General features: G+C 41.5%; 1 protein-coding gene across 4 annotated transcripts in view; it reads left to right on the top strand.

Moving 5' to 3' along the window:
• The window catches only part of LOC124154481 (PRL-1 phosphatase), a 54941-nt gene that overhangs the window by 8463 nt on the left and 31848 nt on the right, over window positions 1-14630 (top strand). The window contains exon 1 of one of the 4 annotated variants that reach the window (XM_046528246.1): window positions 11060-11134. The exons of 1 other annotated variant lie outside the window; for it this stretch is intronic. The gene's annotated coding sequence lies outside the window, so the exon portion shown is untranslated. Of the gene's footprint in view, window positions 1-11059; window positions 11135-11461; window positions 11486-13852; window positions 13996-14630 lie in introns of those variants that run through there. 2 more of the 4 variants (XM_046528248.1, XM_046528244.1) reach the window with 2 other exon arrangements.

Below are 14630 nucleotides of genomic sequence, written 5' to 3'. Positions count from 1 at the left end.
CCCAAATTCTGGAAGGCGTGATATATGAAAGCGGGCGGGCCAGTATTTCAGGGTCGTTTTTGGAAGGCACTGACAAGTATTAGTCGTGTGGTTTTCATTATATTTTTCTTTGTGCTTGGTTCTCACATTCCTCGTTGATGGAGCGAGCGTTTTGTGAAATAAAATTGGAGCTGTCTCATTTGTTCATTTTCGAAGTTTTTGGTCTCCTCCTACTCCTCTAACCTTGTTTTGCAAGCTTTGGCATAGTTTTTATTCATAAAGGAATTCAGATTGCTCAGAGGTATGTGGCGTTGATGGTAGTTATTTTTTTTACGCGACACGCGTGGCGAGAATGTTTCACTGAGATGATATATATATTGCGTGACGTCTTGAATTCGGAATGTTGGCCAGGCGTGCATACGTAAGCGATATCTGCATCTTATTGTTGTGCTACTTTCCCTCTTGTTTTCATTTCGTGTATGTGTGCACTTTGTGATATCTCAATGTAAAGGGTTGGCCCTTTGAAAGATTTCTTAATTGTAAATACTTGTTGAATATTTACGTAAGATTTTGTGTTTATTTTTTCGAATGGTGTATATGCAGAATAAAAGCATTGGCTATTGAATTACCTTAAGATTCCGCGCTCCCGGACCCGCATTATAGGACACTTTCCAGAGTTTGGGAGAACGGAATCTTACGGGAATTCAATAGCCAATGCTTGTTCTTTTTTCTACAGCCACACCATTCGAATAAGTAAACACAAAGTGTTCCGTAAATATTCAACATGTATTTATAATTAAGAAAGCTTTCAAAGGGCTTTTTACATTAAGCTACCCTAAAATGCATGCACACGATTAAGCGTTTACACGATTAAACCGTTATTCCTCAGCCTGCATTTTTTTTTATTCTTACACGTAATGTGGCGAGACATCAAGGGGTGCAAATTGATTTTTTCTAAACAAATTTAGGTAGAGAATTAAGGTGATGGAAGCATACGAGAACAACTAAATACTTATTAGTGCATTTGATATACCCCTCGATGTCAGTACGAAACAAGAGACTCACTCGTTTCCCTTGGCCAACCGATTTTTTGTATATTAATTCTATAAATTTCTGTACCTAATTCTGTTTCACTTGTACCCGTTGGATTCTCACCCCCCCTCATGTGAGCTCTTCGGTCATTTTGTTTCAACTCTCATTTACATCTTTTGTAGCTGGTATTGCACTTTGTATTTTTTTCTGAAAATGTGTATCCTTCAAAGTTGACCTATTCTGCGATTCTTTTGCTGCGTAATCGACGCAATGCCTCGTGTTTCTAAATTAATGCGTCTAAATACTTCGTCAACCCGTCCGTGTTCACCTTCATCTCCTGCCAATTTCAAACGTTGCAGTGAAATTGGCTCGCTGGGATTTATTTAGCACCAATTAGGATCCGGGGTGTGGAAAGCTTCTTTCTCTCTATGATTTATGGCCCATTATATTTAGAAGTTATGTCCTCGTGTCAGCTAGAACGCTCTCAGGACGTGTGTCGTGTGAATATTTCGTCTGCGTGTTTATTTTTCTGCATTCGAAAATGTTATCATTTACCAGCGCTACCTTCATGAATTTCCATCTGCTCAATGTATTTCTTGTTACTTTGCTTCATTATTGACGATGCTGTACACGGTAGTATTATATATCTGCATGCATTTTTATGCCTTTATTCCTTTATTTGGGTAGAATTTTTTTCATTTCACATTTTGCATGTTTTGTTATAGTGTTTAGGGGAAGTCTGGTAAAGCATTTGGCTGCTGATCGAGTGATACCGGGTTCAGATCCCGCTAGAAGCCTTTTGACGCCCCAAACGAATTCCTTGAAATGCTAGGTGGCTGAGGGAAAGCAACTGGCCGCCATACCCTAAATGTTATATTTACACGACTGAGGTTTAGTTCGGGGTGAACTCTGCCGTCACCTACCCAAGCCAACATTCGAGTTGAATTGCTGAATGTGTGATCAAATTGTAGATATTAATGCTAGCGGCTGCGGGGTTTGGGGTTTTCTTTTAGATTTTTTAATAATTTCATGGGTAATTGATAAGTTGAGAAATCCTACATCACAATCATTTTTCCGCCGCTCAAGAGTGATAGCTGCAGCGATCAAAAGAGTGATCGCTTGACCCATCAATTTCTGAATCACACTGTCATTCCTACCGTACCTTTTTCCGTCGCTTATTTCCCCCCTTACCGTTTTACTGCTGTCATTCAATTATAAGCCCATCATGTCTTGCTGTAAGCGACGTTGCGTTTTGATTGGCTGAAAGCCAGTTCCATCAATGGTTTCAGCTACGGAAAAAGGGACGCGGCGAGTGATAGGAAGAGGGATGGGATATCCTTCTCTGGAGCTGTCGCCGATAATGATTGCTTGATACGGTATTTTTCCGTCATCATTTTTTAGAATCACTAGAGATAGATATTGGTCGGAAGGGGCAATGATATGATCGTTTGACTCGTGCTTAAGATTCGTCTGTTTTTATCCTTAGAGTCCTCTTTCCCAATTGACGTCGACTTCAAATGTGTTTCGGTATTTTATCCCAATTTGTAGTGATCAAGACGATCGTTCAGAGTCTGTTATCCTACTTGTCGATGGGTCATCGTGTGATATCGTGGTATCGAGATTTTAAAAGCAATTGCTTTTTCGAGAAAGAAGTCTCTTAGACAGTTGAGGGTGATTAGATAAGGTGATGCAATCCACGGAAAAGTGTCTGTACCCTGGCGTATCGTAATCAACCCAGTTGCGCCCTTGATCTGTGTTTTACGGACGAGCCGCTAACGTGATCGTGAGTCACCTATTTGCATTGGTCTATTATTCCCGATGGGCCTCACAGAAGATGCGTAGGTGTCCTGCCGGCCCAAGTTTTAGTTTTTTTACGTGATATATCGGATGATAGGGACTTTGATTCCCATTATCTGCACATTTCATTCATTGGTTGCGGATGGGGCCAATATTTCCGCGTATCTACCTCACTCTCTTTCCATATTTACCGTGTCATGTGGTACCTTTTTTCTGTTTTAGTACCTTCGTCCTACTTTATCAGACTGATAGCGTTGGACGTACGTATAGCAAAGGGGAAATACGTAGCACAATTATTCAGGCATAGAATGTCCTTTATAGAAATATGTTTTTTGTTTTAGAAATGAATACCGTAACATGAGGAAAAACTAAGAGACCCGCCGGCTTTATGTGGAAGTGAAACGTGAATAATCTGAGAGGTTGAAGAGGAAATGTTTGGGCTTTTGACGCTTGATGCTAGAGGAGAATGCTTAAGATCAGTTGGGTTGGTAATGAAGTAAAATGAGAAAGTGTTCAGCCGAGGTGGAGAAATGAGAAGGTTTCATTGAAGGGGTAATAGAAAGCATTAACGCCTGGGGAAGATGAGCACTTGCATACATCAATCAGATCACGAGGGAGATGAATGAACACGGCGTCATAGTGGCTGCTGAAGAAGAAGGCAGAGAACAGGGATGGTTGAGTAGCTGCAAAACAGCCCCGTGGCTGCTAGCGGAAGAAGAAGTTTAGGCTGTCTGCAGAATATTTTATTCTTGATTTACCCGTTTTGTTTTCCCCGTGCTACGCTGCTGGGATGTCCGTTGACCCTGTGTGAGATTTCCCTGGGATGACGCAGAGGCCTTGTGCTTGGGTGTGGGCGTGTGATAGGGTGACGACCTCTAGCTTGCCCCCTCCTACCCTTTCCCTCTTCCCGTCTCTGCTTTTCACCTCGTTCCTTGTTGCATTTACCCGTTCCGTTACCTTTCGTGTTACCTACCATTTCTCCAAAGGATTGAACTCTCTGAATTCAATTGGCAGACATCAATTTTTTTATTGATTCCCGAGGACAAGTTTTTGTTAATTATGGGACAAGTCATTTTGCCTGTTTACAGGCATCAGGGGATTGTTATGATCATCTAAGCTGCACAGCAGCGAATGGATCAACTAGTATAAACATGCACAAGTAAACACTTATGAAATAAACGTGTAAAATATATGTGACAGCATTTAATGGGGAATAGAATAGTACAAAAAGAAATTTATTTTCCTTTGGCTGTGTGATGGGAGCTCATCGATGGAGAGACGTTGATGGTTTCCTAGATACTTGTGTAATTTCGATTTGAAAGTACCAGTGTTATGCATATCTTTCACGTACATGCGTAGAGATTTCAAAAGAATTGAGATCAATTTTGGTTAACATTGGCATTAGTGTGCTGGTTGAATAATGCTTTTTTTGAAGCACGAACATTATTTAACAAATGTTTTCAGTTTTAACAATTCAAACCTCTTCGAGTGTCTATAGTGTGTTACAGCTTCGAGGGTAACAGCATTTGGCGGGTCGTATAGTATGGTATTTGGCGGAGTCGACTCCTTAGCCCACTGAGAGAAGGGCGGAGGGAAACCCGGCATTAGCCTGCTGTTAACGAAAGGCGCCTAAGGGACCATGGTTTAACGTAACGGACGGCGTGCTGCACGTGAGGTGCCCTCGACAAAGAATTATAGCGGTGATCGGGCAGTCTCTGAGAAACCTCTGCCGGGATTTTAGTGCGTCGTTGCCGGGGCAACAGTGGAATCTCATCATTTGGCGCGTTGCAGCTGTTCCGATAATGTTCACTACAACCAGCCAGTTCAATATTTATGGAGCGCATTTGTTTGTGTTGTGTGCATAGTACGTTGTTTGAAATATCAGAAACTTATAAAGGTAGTTCTCTTCTGAGTGCACATATGTTTCGAGCCGACCCACCAGTGTTCGGTTCGATTCGTGGTTTCTCTAATAGCCTTCGGCTGAATATTACTATGAAGTATTTCCCGTAACCTCCGAGTATTCTCTTTCGTTTTGTTTGCTAATCTGTCATATATCTTAGGCTTTTGCCATAGTTCGCTTCACCTTCGTTTTTTTTCTGTGCTTATCGCTGTTTTCTTATCTCCGAAACTGTGATATAGGTACTCTCGCAATTGCGTTACTATAGATTGTTGAATACCTGCTCCACATACAATTCGGATTTCTAGATAGTGAATTTGCTCTCAATTTCCTTGGTCTGCTAATATTTAGTGCTTTTCTATTAATTTTCCTGCAATGACTTACTTGCATGTGTTTAGTCCTTTTTGGCTCCGAGCTTTGGCAATTTCTTTAGTTTATTCTGTTTATAAATACAATACTTTGAAGCTTATATTCTATTTGATGTTATTCTTTTGTAAGGAGTGCCAATGATGAAGTGTTTATATTGTTCTGAGATTGCTATTTGCGGCACTTGCTGAGGCGTATCCTGATAAGTAAGCCATTATTGCTACAAGTAGGTTTGCAAGGTGATTCCTTTAGAGGGATCTTTTACACACCCTCCCTGTAGGGTGTGTAAAAGCTTGCAGACTTCTATTAATTTCATCATCATCCTTCGAGTTATTACGTTTTTTCCAATTTATTTCCGTATCTATTGTCCCCTGAAGATCAATGAGTGAGTACAGCAGTTTTTTATGATCGGCTCCTTATTATCTGCTATTCCATTCAATAGCTATATATAGGATCTGTATTCCTTTGTGTGTTTTTATCATTGCTGTTAGTACCGCGGAAGAGTTTGATTTCGCGGTGATGTTATCAAGATTTGTACAGTTTCTTGATAATAATCGTTGGCTTTCCCGAGATTTTCGTCAAATATATTCCCAATCTGAATACCTTCTCCCTGTGAGTGACTTTTTTCATAAGAGTTAGACCTTGCCTTTGTATGCTTCCGATAGTTTTGACCTATGCGTGTGTGTGACTCGAGTTAGCTCTGACCAAGCGTGCACTTCGCTCTGATGAAGCACTAGTTAAGCCTTGAATGTCAGTACAATTTCGAAGCGATATACTTAGCAATTCAAACTTCCTGTTACTGAGTGCTGCATAGATTATTACCGGGAATCAAAATGACTAGTGAAGAACCAAATGATAGCGCTGCCGGGACGAAATGTCATGGTGATGGTTATTGTGAGTAATAAGTCCGGTAAGATTGAAGGCGTCTGAATGCTTGGCACGTGGGGTAACGGCCGTCGTTTTTTAACGGGTGGACGACTACGCGATCACGTGAATGGGGTTGATTAGCCTTGGGTCACATGGTCAGAGCAGCCTCGAGGGATGGCGCAGTGTTTGGAAATCGGAAAAAAAGGAATCGGAAGAATGCGCTGGTGGTCCAGGTATTTGCGTCTTGGGTCGGTGCGTTAATTGCTGTCAGCGTTACGTTTCATCACCCCTTGCCTTCTCCCCAGTTGGAGCGCACTCCCCTCCGCTATTGGCGGTCACTTATTCCTTCCCCTGTTCTCATGCTCGTCCATTGGTCAATCGCCCCGCGAGTCACCTTCCACCCTCTCCCGCGTGCTGCGGGGAAGTGGTGATTTTTCCGGGGGAGGAGGGAGTTCCTCGCGTTGCGTAGGCGGCATCCTCTTTCGGAGGTGGCCCCCACTCTCCTCCGCGGACTCCCCTTTATCCGATTCCCCTCCCGCTCTCCGCTGTGGTTCGCTATTTCTAGAGTGTGAGGAGAGGGGCCTTGGGCTACATAAGGTGGTCGCGACGGGGATGCGAAATTCTGAGGACAATGCTTTTGTGCCGCTCGTATTTTTTAAACCCTTTGTGTGCGGCGGCTTTTCTCCCTCGGGCGGGAACTGCGTCGATACTGTGCACCGACTCATGCTTGCAACTTGCCTAACTTCATTGCGCTTACATTTGTACGTTAAAAAAAAATAATTGAAATTGGTATCATCATTGTTTGTCATTCATATTACAGGAAACTCACCAAACCGTCGGTATGAAGGGTGCTAGGCCTTGTGCCAAACCGTAGGAAGGAATGCAATTGATTTCACGATTATAATGAAAGTTAGGTCGGCCTATTAAGTCGGTTCTTCTCAGCAAGTTTACTCCTGCCAAACTCCCTAGAGGCTAGCAGGGTATTATGTAGATGTATACGCACGACACGACGTGTTTTGAACCACTCATCGGGATGTAATAGCTCACTCGATGACGTTAATATGTTCCTGATGATCAAATGTCGGTTGCATCGCGTGGCGCGCATTAATTTTGCTATTTTTTAATAATAATTTAGGTATTTTCTTGATATTGTTCGCTTTTTTTAAATTTCACTTAAAAATCGTATTTAATACAGCAAGCTGAAGGTTCTAGTTGCAATTTGCATGGTCTGGTATGTACGTGCAAACTGAAGAAGAACGCGGAATTATTTTTGTTCGATTTGTCGTGCTGCGTAATGCCAAGGTGACGGAAACGTCCGTCCCGCGCAGTAGTAAGACTATTTAGCCCCACTCGCTACTCGCCTCTGCGTAGTTATTAATCCGTGGGATGTAGTACATGAAGAAGGCCGTGTTGAGCATCTTTGAGGTCGCTAAATTTACCGCAGTCACATCTTCATCAAGGCTGCCTCGTGCTTATTGCTGTTTTGGCTTATGAGTAACTATTGGACTCGATAATTTTAGCCCATTTATTTACACAGTTCAGTAATGCTCTCGTGCTCTTTGGCGTGTCTGAACATCCTCGTTTGCGCTATGCGTGGAATTGCGTGTAGGGATATGTTTCATCTATCCCTTTTTTCCTCCTTATTTTTCTTCGGTCCTGTCTTTATGCTACTGATGATTTGATCTGACGAACATCCTAGTTTATGCCAATCAATACCACTTCATTCCACAGCATCGGGAGGTGAAAGATGCGTGAAAATATTTAACCCCTTCTAAGGATCAATTTTGTTGTTTCCAATTAATGCCACCTGTCGTCTTAATATTATCAGTGAGCTACCCTTTCGATGCAACTGTTTTGCTTTGATGACTGAGTTAGACTATTTGCTCCGGGTTTCAGGGTCGTGTCATTAAGTTCGTGTCTCCGAATATCGATTGTGTTCGTCGCTCAAATTAGATGAAGTTCATCGTGTATTTCAGCGCCACTTACCTTGAGGTATGCTGGCCTGGTACGAACGTTTGCAATTTTTAATTGGAGTCGCATCTGTTTCGGTGCGGCTATTTTAAGATTAGCGTATATTTTTCCGGGATTTCCCCTGTTATGGTTTCGCGATTCTTCTAGGAAAACAACTAGCCTGGATGATTTTTCGGAAATAAAACAGTGAATTTCTTAGAGGTATGAGCGTTGAGATCTATGGTGAAGCTGTGAATGAATATTTAAAATGCACGGTGCATTAGAATGAAACGAATAAATTGAGTCGTGATTCCCTGATGAAGACGTTCAAATGCACGAAATAGTTTACGAAGAATGGTGCCATAAAAATTGAACGGTTGGTTGCGTTTATAAATAATCAGCAGCTACTAGCTAATTTTGTGAAAACCGTGAGCAGGAATTACTATGTGGGCTAGAAGTTCATCTTTGTTTGCCGTCTTCGAAAGTTGCTTTTGACGTGGAGGTTGATTTCCGAAAAGAATAAATTGCGATCGCCGTGAACTGACTTTGACTTAGCTCAGTATACATTCTACTGTAATGGAATAAAATATAGTAATTTCTTTGAGCGTTCCTCTATGATGGCATCAAAAATCACTAGGATCCACAAAGTATGCGCCATGGATTCTTGGATTTGGTTCAAGTCGAAGAATCGTGCATTTCTATCATTTTGTTCGTTTCAAAAGGTCTTGAAGAATCGAATCATTGTCATGAATTGAATCGCGTAAAGTGAATCCTCAAAATGAACTGAAACTTCCGTTTCTTATCCATGATGTGGTGTTGATTGAAGAGACGTTACGCTGTTGGCGACTCAATCGAGTAATCAATAAAACTTAGTTTGTGCTTGGTCTGTTTTTTAATATAATTTAATTAATAATTTTTTTCATTTCACACGTTTCGACACATTCACGGTCCTTTCCTTTAGCTTGGCCTCATTTATTCCCTATAATGGGAATTACTCGTATGCTACAATCGTATTCAACCGTCTTGTCCATACTTATGTCGAATTTACAAGTATCTAAGGCGATCACTCACCCGTTTTTTTTCTTGAGGATTAGTTTAATTTTGAAAATTAATTACCGTAAATCTCCGAATATATTCTTCAGTAGTTTTTGCCCAAGTCTCCGGGAGATAATTAATTGGTATCCCATTGTAATTGTCTCATTTTTTGCTTAAGGGTTCAAGAATTTTGCATCCAATTGTAAGACGAACCTCTCATATGCAGGAGTAGGAAGGGAGAAAAACCTCGTCTTCAGATTTGTGCCAATGCAATAGAGCATTGAAACAAGTACACGTATATTTTCGAGGACGAGAAAAACATTGGGTAATACGTACGAGGCAGCCACTATAAATACCTATTTACCGTACATTGCTCTTCCCTCGAAAGTTTTCACTGTTTCAAGCGCATTCCTGTTTTGTTTTTTTACACCACCGCTTGTAATAATGGGTGCGTTGACCTGGCATTCCCTTCTCCCACGTGATCCTCGGCGAATACTCAAATTAAATAGAAAAGCAAAACTTCTTCTGTTCTTCTCGTTTGTTTTGTGAGAGGTTGCGTCTGTGGAGCATTCAACAGTCACGTATTCGAATTCCCTGTGGTTTTGAGATTAGGTTTTATTCAGCTTTCCGTCCTTCACTAGGAAGAACGCTGAAGCTTATTTTCGGTACACTAGACGAATTACTTCCTCTACGTTTAATCTTGTGATATGTTCCAAAGCAGTATTACTACCCATTTTTCTGTATTTCCATTACAATATTTATGTTTAGTGTAGTGACGGAAACAATGTTTTTATCATTGTTAGGGTTTAAGATATGGTGTTTGATATTCAAGTCATTAAATTATTGTAATTTGTTCTAAGTTGGTAGTTTGTTTGTTCACTGGAGTAGTGGAGTCTCGCTAATCCTAACAGCTCCGAGACGAATTATTTTGTCGAAGAAAATTTTCCTCATTTCCTTGTTATTGTCATAAAGGTGACAGTTCTTTTCTTTAATATGTGCCTTAAACACAGAGCAATAATTAATGTATGTAAAAAGTTTAAAATATAGTTCCCAGTATAAACTAGAAGTAAACCACGTAAAATATTCAATCCTTATTTTGAAGTAAATTACAGTAATGGGGATTGACGATTGCCGAACTTGCCACGCGCCCCATAATATGTGTAATCAGCGTGAGTGTGGTGCCTCGAAGAAGGGGGAGGGAGAGTACCCCCTCGTCCAGCTGCGCAGTCCTTTGCACTGCGTTTGTTTGTGATTCGTTCTTTCGTTCAAACCAGGTTTTTACTAACTTTTCGGTTATCCGAACTATCAAGTTAAACGATCCTGGTTCGGTCCCAACTAGTTCGGATTGGCGGGACTACATGTACATAGTATACTTACAAATTTCGTACAATTTCTGGCTAAAAGTTCGTTTTACAATTTAATATGATGGTCATGTAGCATTTCCTGTATCTTTTTGTTCCTCTCCACGGAGGCAGTTGTAGTCCACCCTACTACACGCTACTGTTGCGTGGTCTTCTGCTTGCATGGGTTTCGGGTGGTCTTCTCTTGGCAGAGAGGGATCCTTTGTAGCACCTATAATCAATTTGATATTTTAGCATCTTTTTCTCCTCAATATTCCTCAGACGTCACGAGAGTATCTCTCTTCGATCTCTATCTTCTTGATCGTGCAGGTATCGTAACAGCAGACTTAAAGCATATTCATTTACTTAATTCTCCCTCTGAATTCTCTGTGGTGTTTATACCTCTTTAATGCATCTTTTTAGCGCAAAAAAACACTTCCCATTAGCGGTTAACGTGGAGAGCGCAGGTCCGCGGAAGCACGATAGTTGCGAGGCTGTGACATACGTCGTCTACTGTGACAGATGGAGCACATTGTTTAGCAATAGTGTTAAAGTACTTAAGGAGCACGCTTTTGGCGACAGCTTGTTGTCCGTCGTCTCTGTAGCGGTTGTCAGCAAGACGCAAGTGATTGCTTCGCCAGGAAGGACAAGGGCGGCTTCTGAATTGGCTTGGTGGTTCGTCGCAATTGAAAAAAAACAGAATCCTTCCCAAGGTCTGTAAATGGGACCAGTCTTAAAGCGTCGTTATTGCCAAGGCGGATTTGGCAGGGAGTGCGGGCTAGCGGAATTAATCTCAGTGGAGCCCGAATGCAATTAACGAATCTTGCGTGATCATCCTCTACTACGGACTGGCATCGTTTGGCGATCCGGGGTGCGTGAATTATCTTCTAAATCTCATTGTTCGACGGGCTTTAACCTCTCTCCCTATTTTGTCGCTAGGTCACTGTTTTTGGTGTGAAGTTTAGTTTTTCGTGGGTACCTGATGTGCCGAGCGTGTATCAGGGTGATTGAAGCTCGATTCCGTCATCGTTATCCGTCACCATGTTGATTTCCTCCTTCTAATGATCCGGGGCCGTAGCTGTTGTTATTCTTGAGTTGTCCACAATTTTTCCGATCGGCCAAGACATTACTTCGTAGTTGCTTCCCGAAAGTGCGTGTCCCCAAGTTGTGTTTGGTGCAGTTATATATTTTCGGTGGAAAGTGTTCCTCGTCGATTGTGAAAGTAAGAGGATACGGAAGATTTTTGTGTGGCCTGATTGTGAGTTTTTGTCTGTTGAAAATCGTGCAGTACCGTGCCTCCGCTTGCCATGGCTGCTTTACTTTCCTATCATCCCGCTCTTTCTCCAGCATGCATTTTTTACCATTTTCTCAGACATATCTTCTAGTAAGAATGACCCTTTTGTTATAAAATCGACTGCACTCTACATCCGTGCAATACCGCTAAGGACTTTAATTCCAATTTTGATTACCGGAGGAAGTTAAAAATATTTTATGGTTTAATCTCCCCTTTTTCCGTTTATTTATTGTTTTTTAGGGCTATCAGAGATGTATAAAAATATTTGCATGAATGACGGCCGGTTTTATAATGACTGGTTAGAGTAAACCGGTACATAATTCAGCCATAAGCTTAAGTTGAGAATATTTTTAATCCACAGTAAAGCCTATTATGGAAGCATGCGTTAAGTGCTGTATTCACGCTCCGCAAAGTTTTAAATAAAGATATTTAACGGTTATATAAATATGTTGATTGCTTTGTTCCACAATCTGTAGTTAATGTAATTATTTAACCTAAGAACTCCAGTAAGCTCGCTCGCAAACAGTTGAAGGTGATATTTAAGCGGTCCTTGGAGTATGTTTTTGCTTATATGAACTTGTGTGTTGTCTTTCTTCCAATACAAAACCTTCAGTTTTTGCACTGTCTTTTGACGATTGAAGTTTGAAGTGGATTGCGTTATAATTTCCTCTTGCTTTTCATTTTTTGGTACGTGGTCTTAAAGAGTTCATTTACTAAGTAATTCTTGTTTATTTGAATATTTTTTGGGACTGGGCCTGAATGGTTTGATTGCAAATGGTTTCTTGTAGCTTATATTTCGTTCAAGCATGCCGATTTCTTCGAGTACACACCTTTGATCATGTCACTATATGTTTTCGTAAGTTCTTATGGCTACATTTACGATCGTCTGACGGTCGTGTTCCTTCCTACAGGTTTGGTCATCCTCATCCTTTTAAACATACCTTTATAAGGAAAATACATACATATTGTCAATTACTGCTTATTATACTCTATGCTTAAAGACTATGTCTATTGATTGCGCTTTCTCCAAGAATTTCGCATGCATCTGAAGTAGCTTAGACGAATGGAAATACTGCTAGCACGTGAGTTTTTTTGCTTTATTAATTCCTTGTATTTTGACATTGCAAATATTTGTTGCCTCTCCTTCGGCTTTTAACATCATATCCCGTATGTGTGGCTATTTAATTATGTTTATAATCGGCTGAAATAATGAGGTAGCAGTCGGAAAAATGTATTCTATCATATCCTTCATGACCCCTAGGTACTAGTTTTCTTTGTTAATTCTAATGAGGGTTCCCGTCTTCAGCTAGTCTTGCTTATCTACATCTACAGTTGACCGGAAATAATCGACCTTCCATTTTGTGTGTAACGGAGACTGGCACGAGCTTGCCGAACCCCTACCACGTAGTACTAGGCAGTCTCTTGTGGGTGGGTATTCGTCTCGTGTGGCTTATCTCCCGAATCGTTGTAATTCATAAGGCCAGACATCGTGCGTGCTTTTAATTTTGCTGCTTTTCTCAGAATAGAAATGTTTGGAAAAATTATTCTGTCTAGGATTGACATCAAAATCCCCCCACAGGCCTATTGAGGCGGCTTGCGGGATATTATGTAGATGCAGACATGTGGAGCTAGCCTTCATCCTGAGATGTAGTTGTATCGGGCAATTATGTTGTGAAATTAGTTTTAAGGGAATTTTCAATTAAGAGGTGCACATAGCATGGCGACCGTCGCGACAGGTGTTGCGTCACTCCATTGACGTCGTGTTTTGATAGATGTTTGTTTGTTTTCCGTAACAGAGGAAATTGTTACGTCAGCTGCGCGCCTCTTTCGCCGTTCCCCATTGTGCTATGGGTGTGTAGTTTTCGTACGCATCATCCCTGTTATTGACGCGCCCTCTATCTGAGTATCTCTGTGTCCTGACTCCCTTTTTTCCCCTCCTCCCCTCGACAGAATATCCGTGTGGTCACTGGGTGAACGTCGTCTCGTTGTACACGGCGGGCATAATTCGATATCCTCTGGTGGTATACAGACTCCCAATGATGATGATGATGATGTTGATACGAGCCCGCGGAGACCACATCCGCATTACCAGTCGTTTCGCAATGAATCACGTGTGGGCCCCTTAATGAGTCGCAATTGGACGGTTCTTTACACCGCGTGTCATTGTCGTGTCTCCCGTCCGTCCAATCGATATGGCGACGTGGAATTCTTTTGATCCATCCATAGTCGTTAGTTGAATTAGTAGGGAAGTGGCTGTTGGGTTATCGTTTTGCAATCGCTCCACATGGTGTGGTGCACGTATTGTTGCCGTCCTTAAACGGGACGTTCGCTTGACGTGAAGTCTGGGGTCGTCGTTGCGCTCTCTCAGTACCTGACGGGTGCCTTTTGTGTGAATACCGGAGCTAAAAAAATATTGTCGTGTGTTGCGAGCACGTGAGGTATATACATTAGTGGACTCCCGCTTTCATAGTGTGTGCATGCTCCAGTTGTGTGCGTGAACCATTTCTTCCGTGTTCCTTTGTGCATGGTAATTCATTTTTCCCTCCGTCGTAATTCGCACATGTTATGAATGTGTGTTGCCGGGAAATCATATTCGTCATCCCGTTTCGTGGAAATTTAGCGTTTTTTTTTCAAGTGCAAATTTGAATGCAATGGCAAGTCCCGTGAATGTGGAGAATACAAATTGGATCTGAGATGATAACGAATCTTACGTAGAGGATCTATACATTATTGCTTGTGCGCATATTGAGCGTTTTTTGACGGCCTGAAATTATGTGCTTCGTCACTTCATATTAAAAATTGTTCTGTTTGTTTCACCATTGATTTAGTGCCACTCATCTCCGACTTAAGTATGGGCTCGACCCGTTATTTTGTAAACTCACGGTAATTCCCAAAGTCCCTTTTTCTATCGCTTATCCCGTCGCTTTCGGTATTTACAACTTTGATTCAATTAAAGGCTAAACGTGGCGTTTCAATCGCCGGTAGCGGTTATATGTTCCGATTCGCTGTGCCAGTGACGGAAAAAAGACGTGCCGAATGATGGAAAAAAAGACGAGTCGAATTAAGGAAAAAG

This window comes from Ischnura elegans, chromosome 2 (genome assembly GCF_921293095.1).
Source record: "Ischnura elegans chromosome 2, ioIscEleg1.1, whole genome shotgun sequence".
NCBI lineage: Eukaryota > Metazoa > Arthropoda > Insecta > Odonata > Coenagrionidae > Ischnura > Ischnura elegans.
Note: the sequence above shows the minus strand (reverse complement) of the source record. Positions and strands in the feature narration are given on the sequence as shown.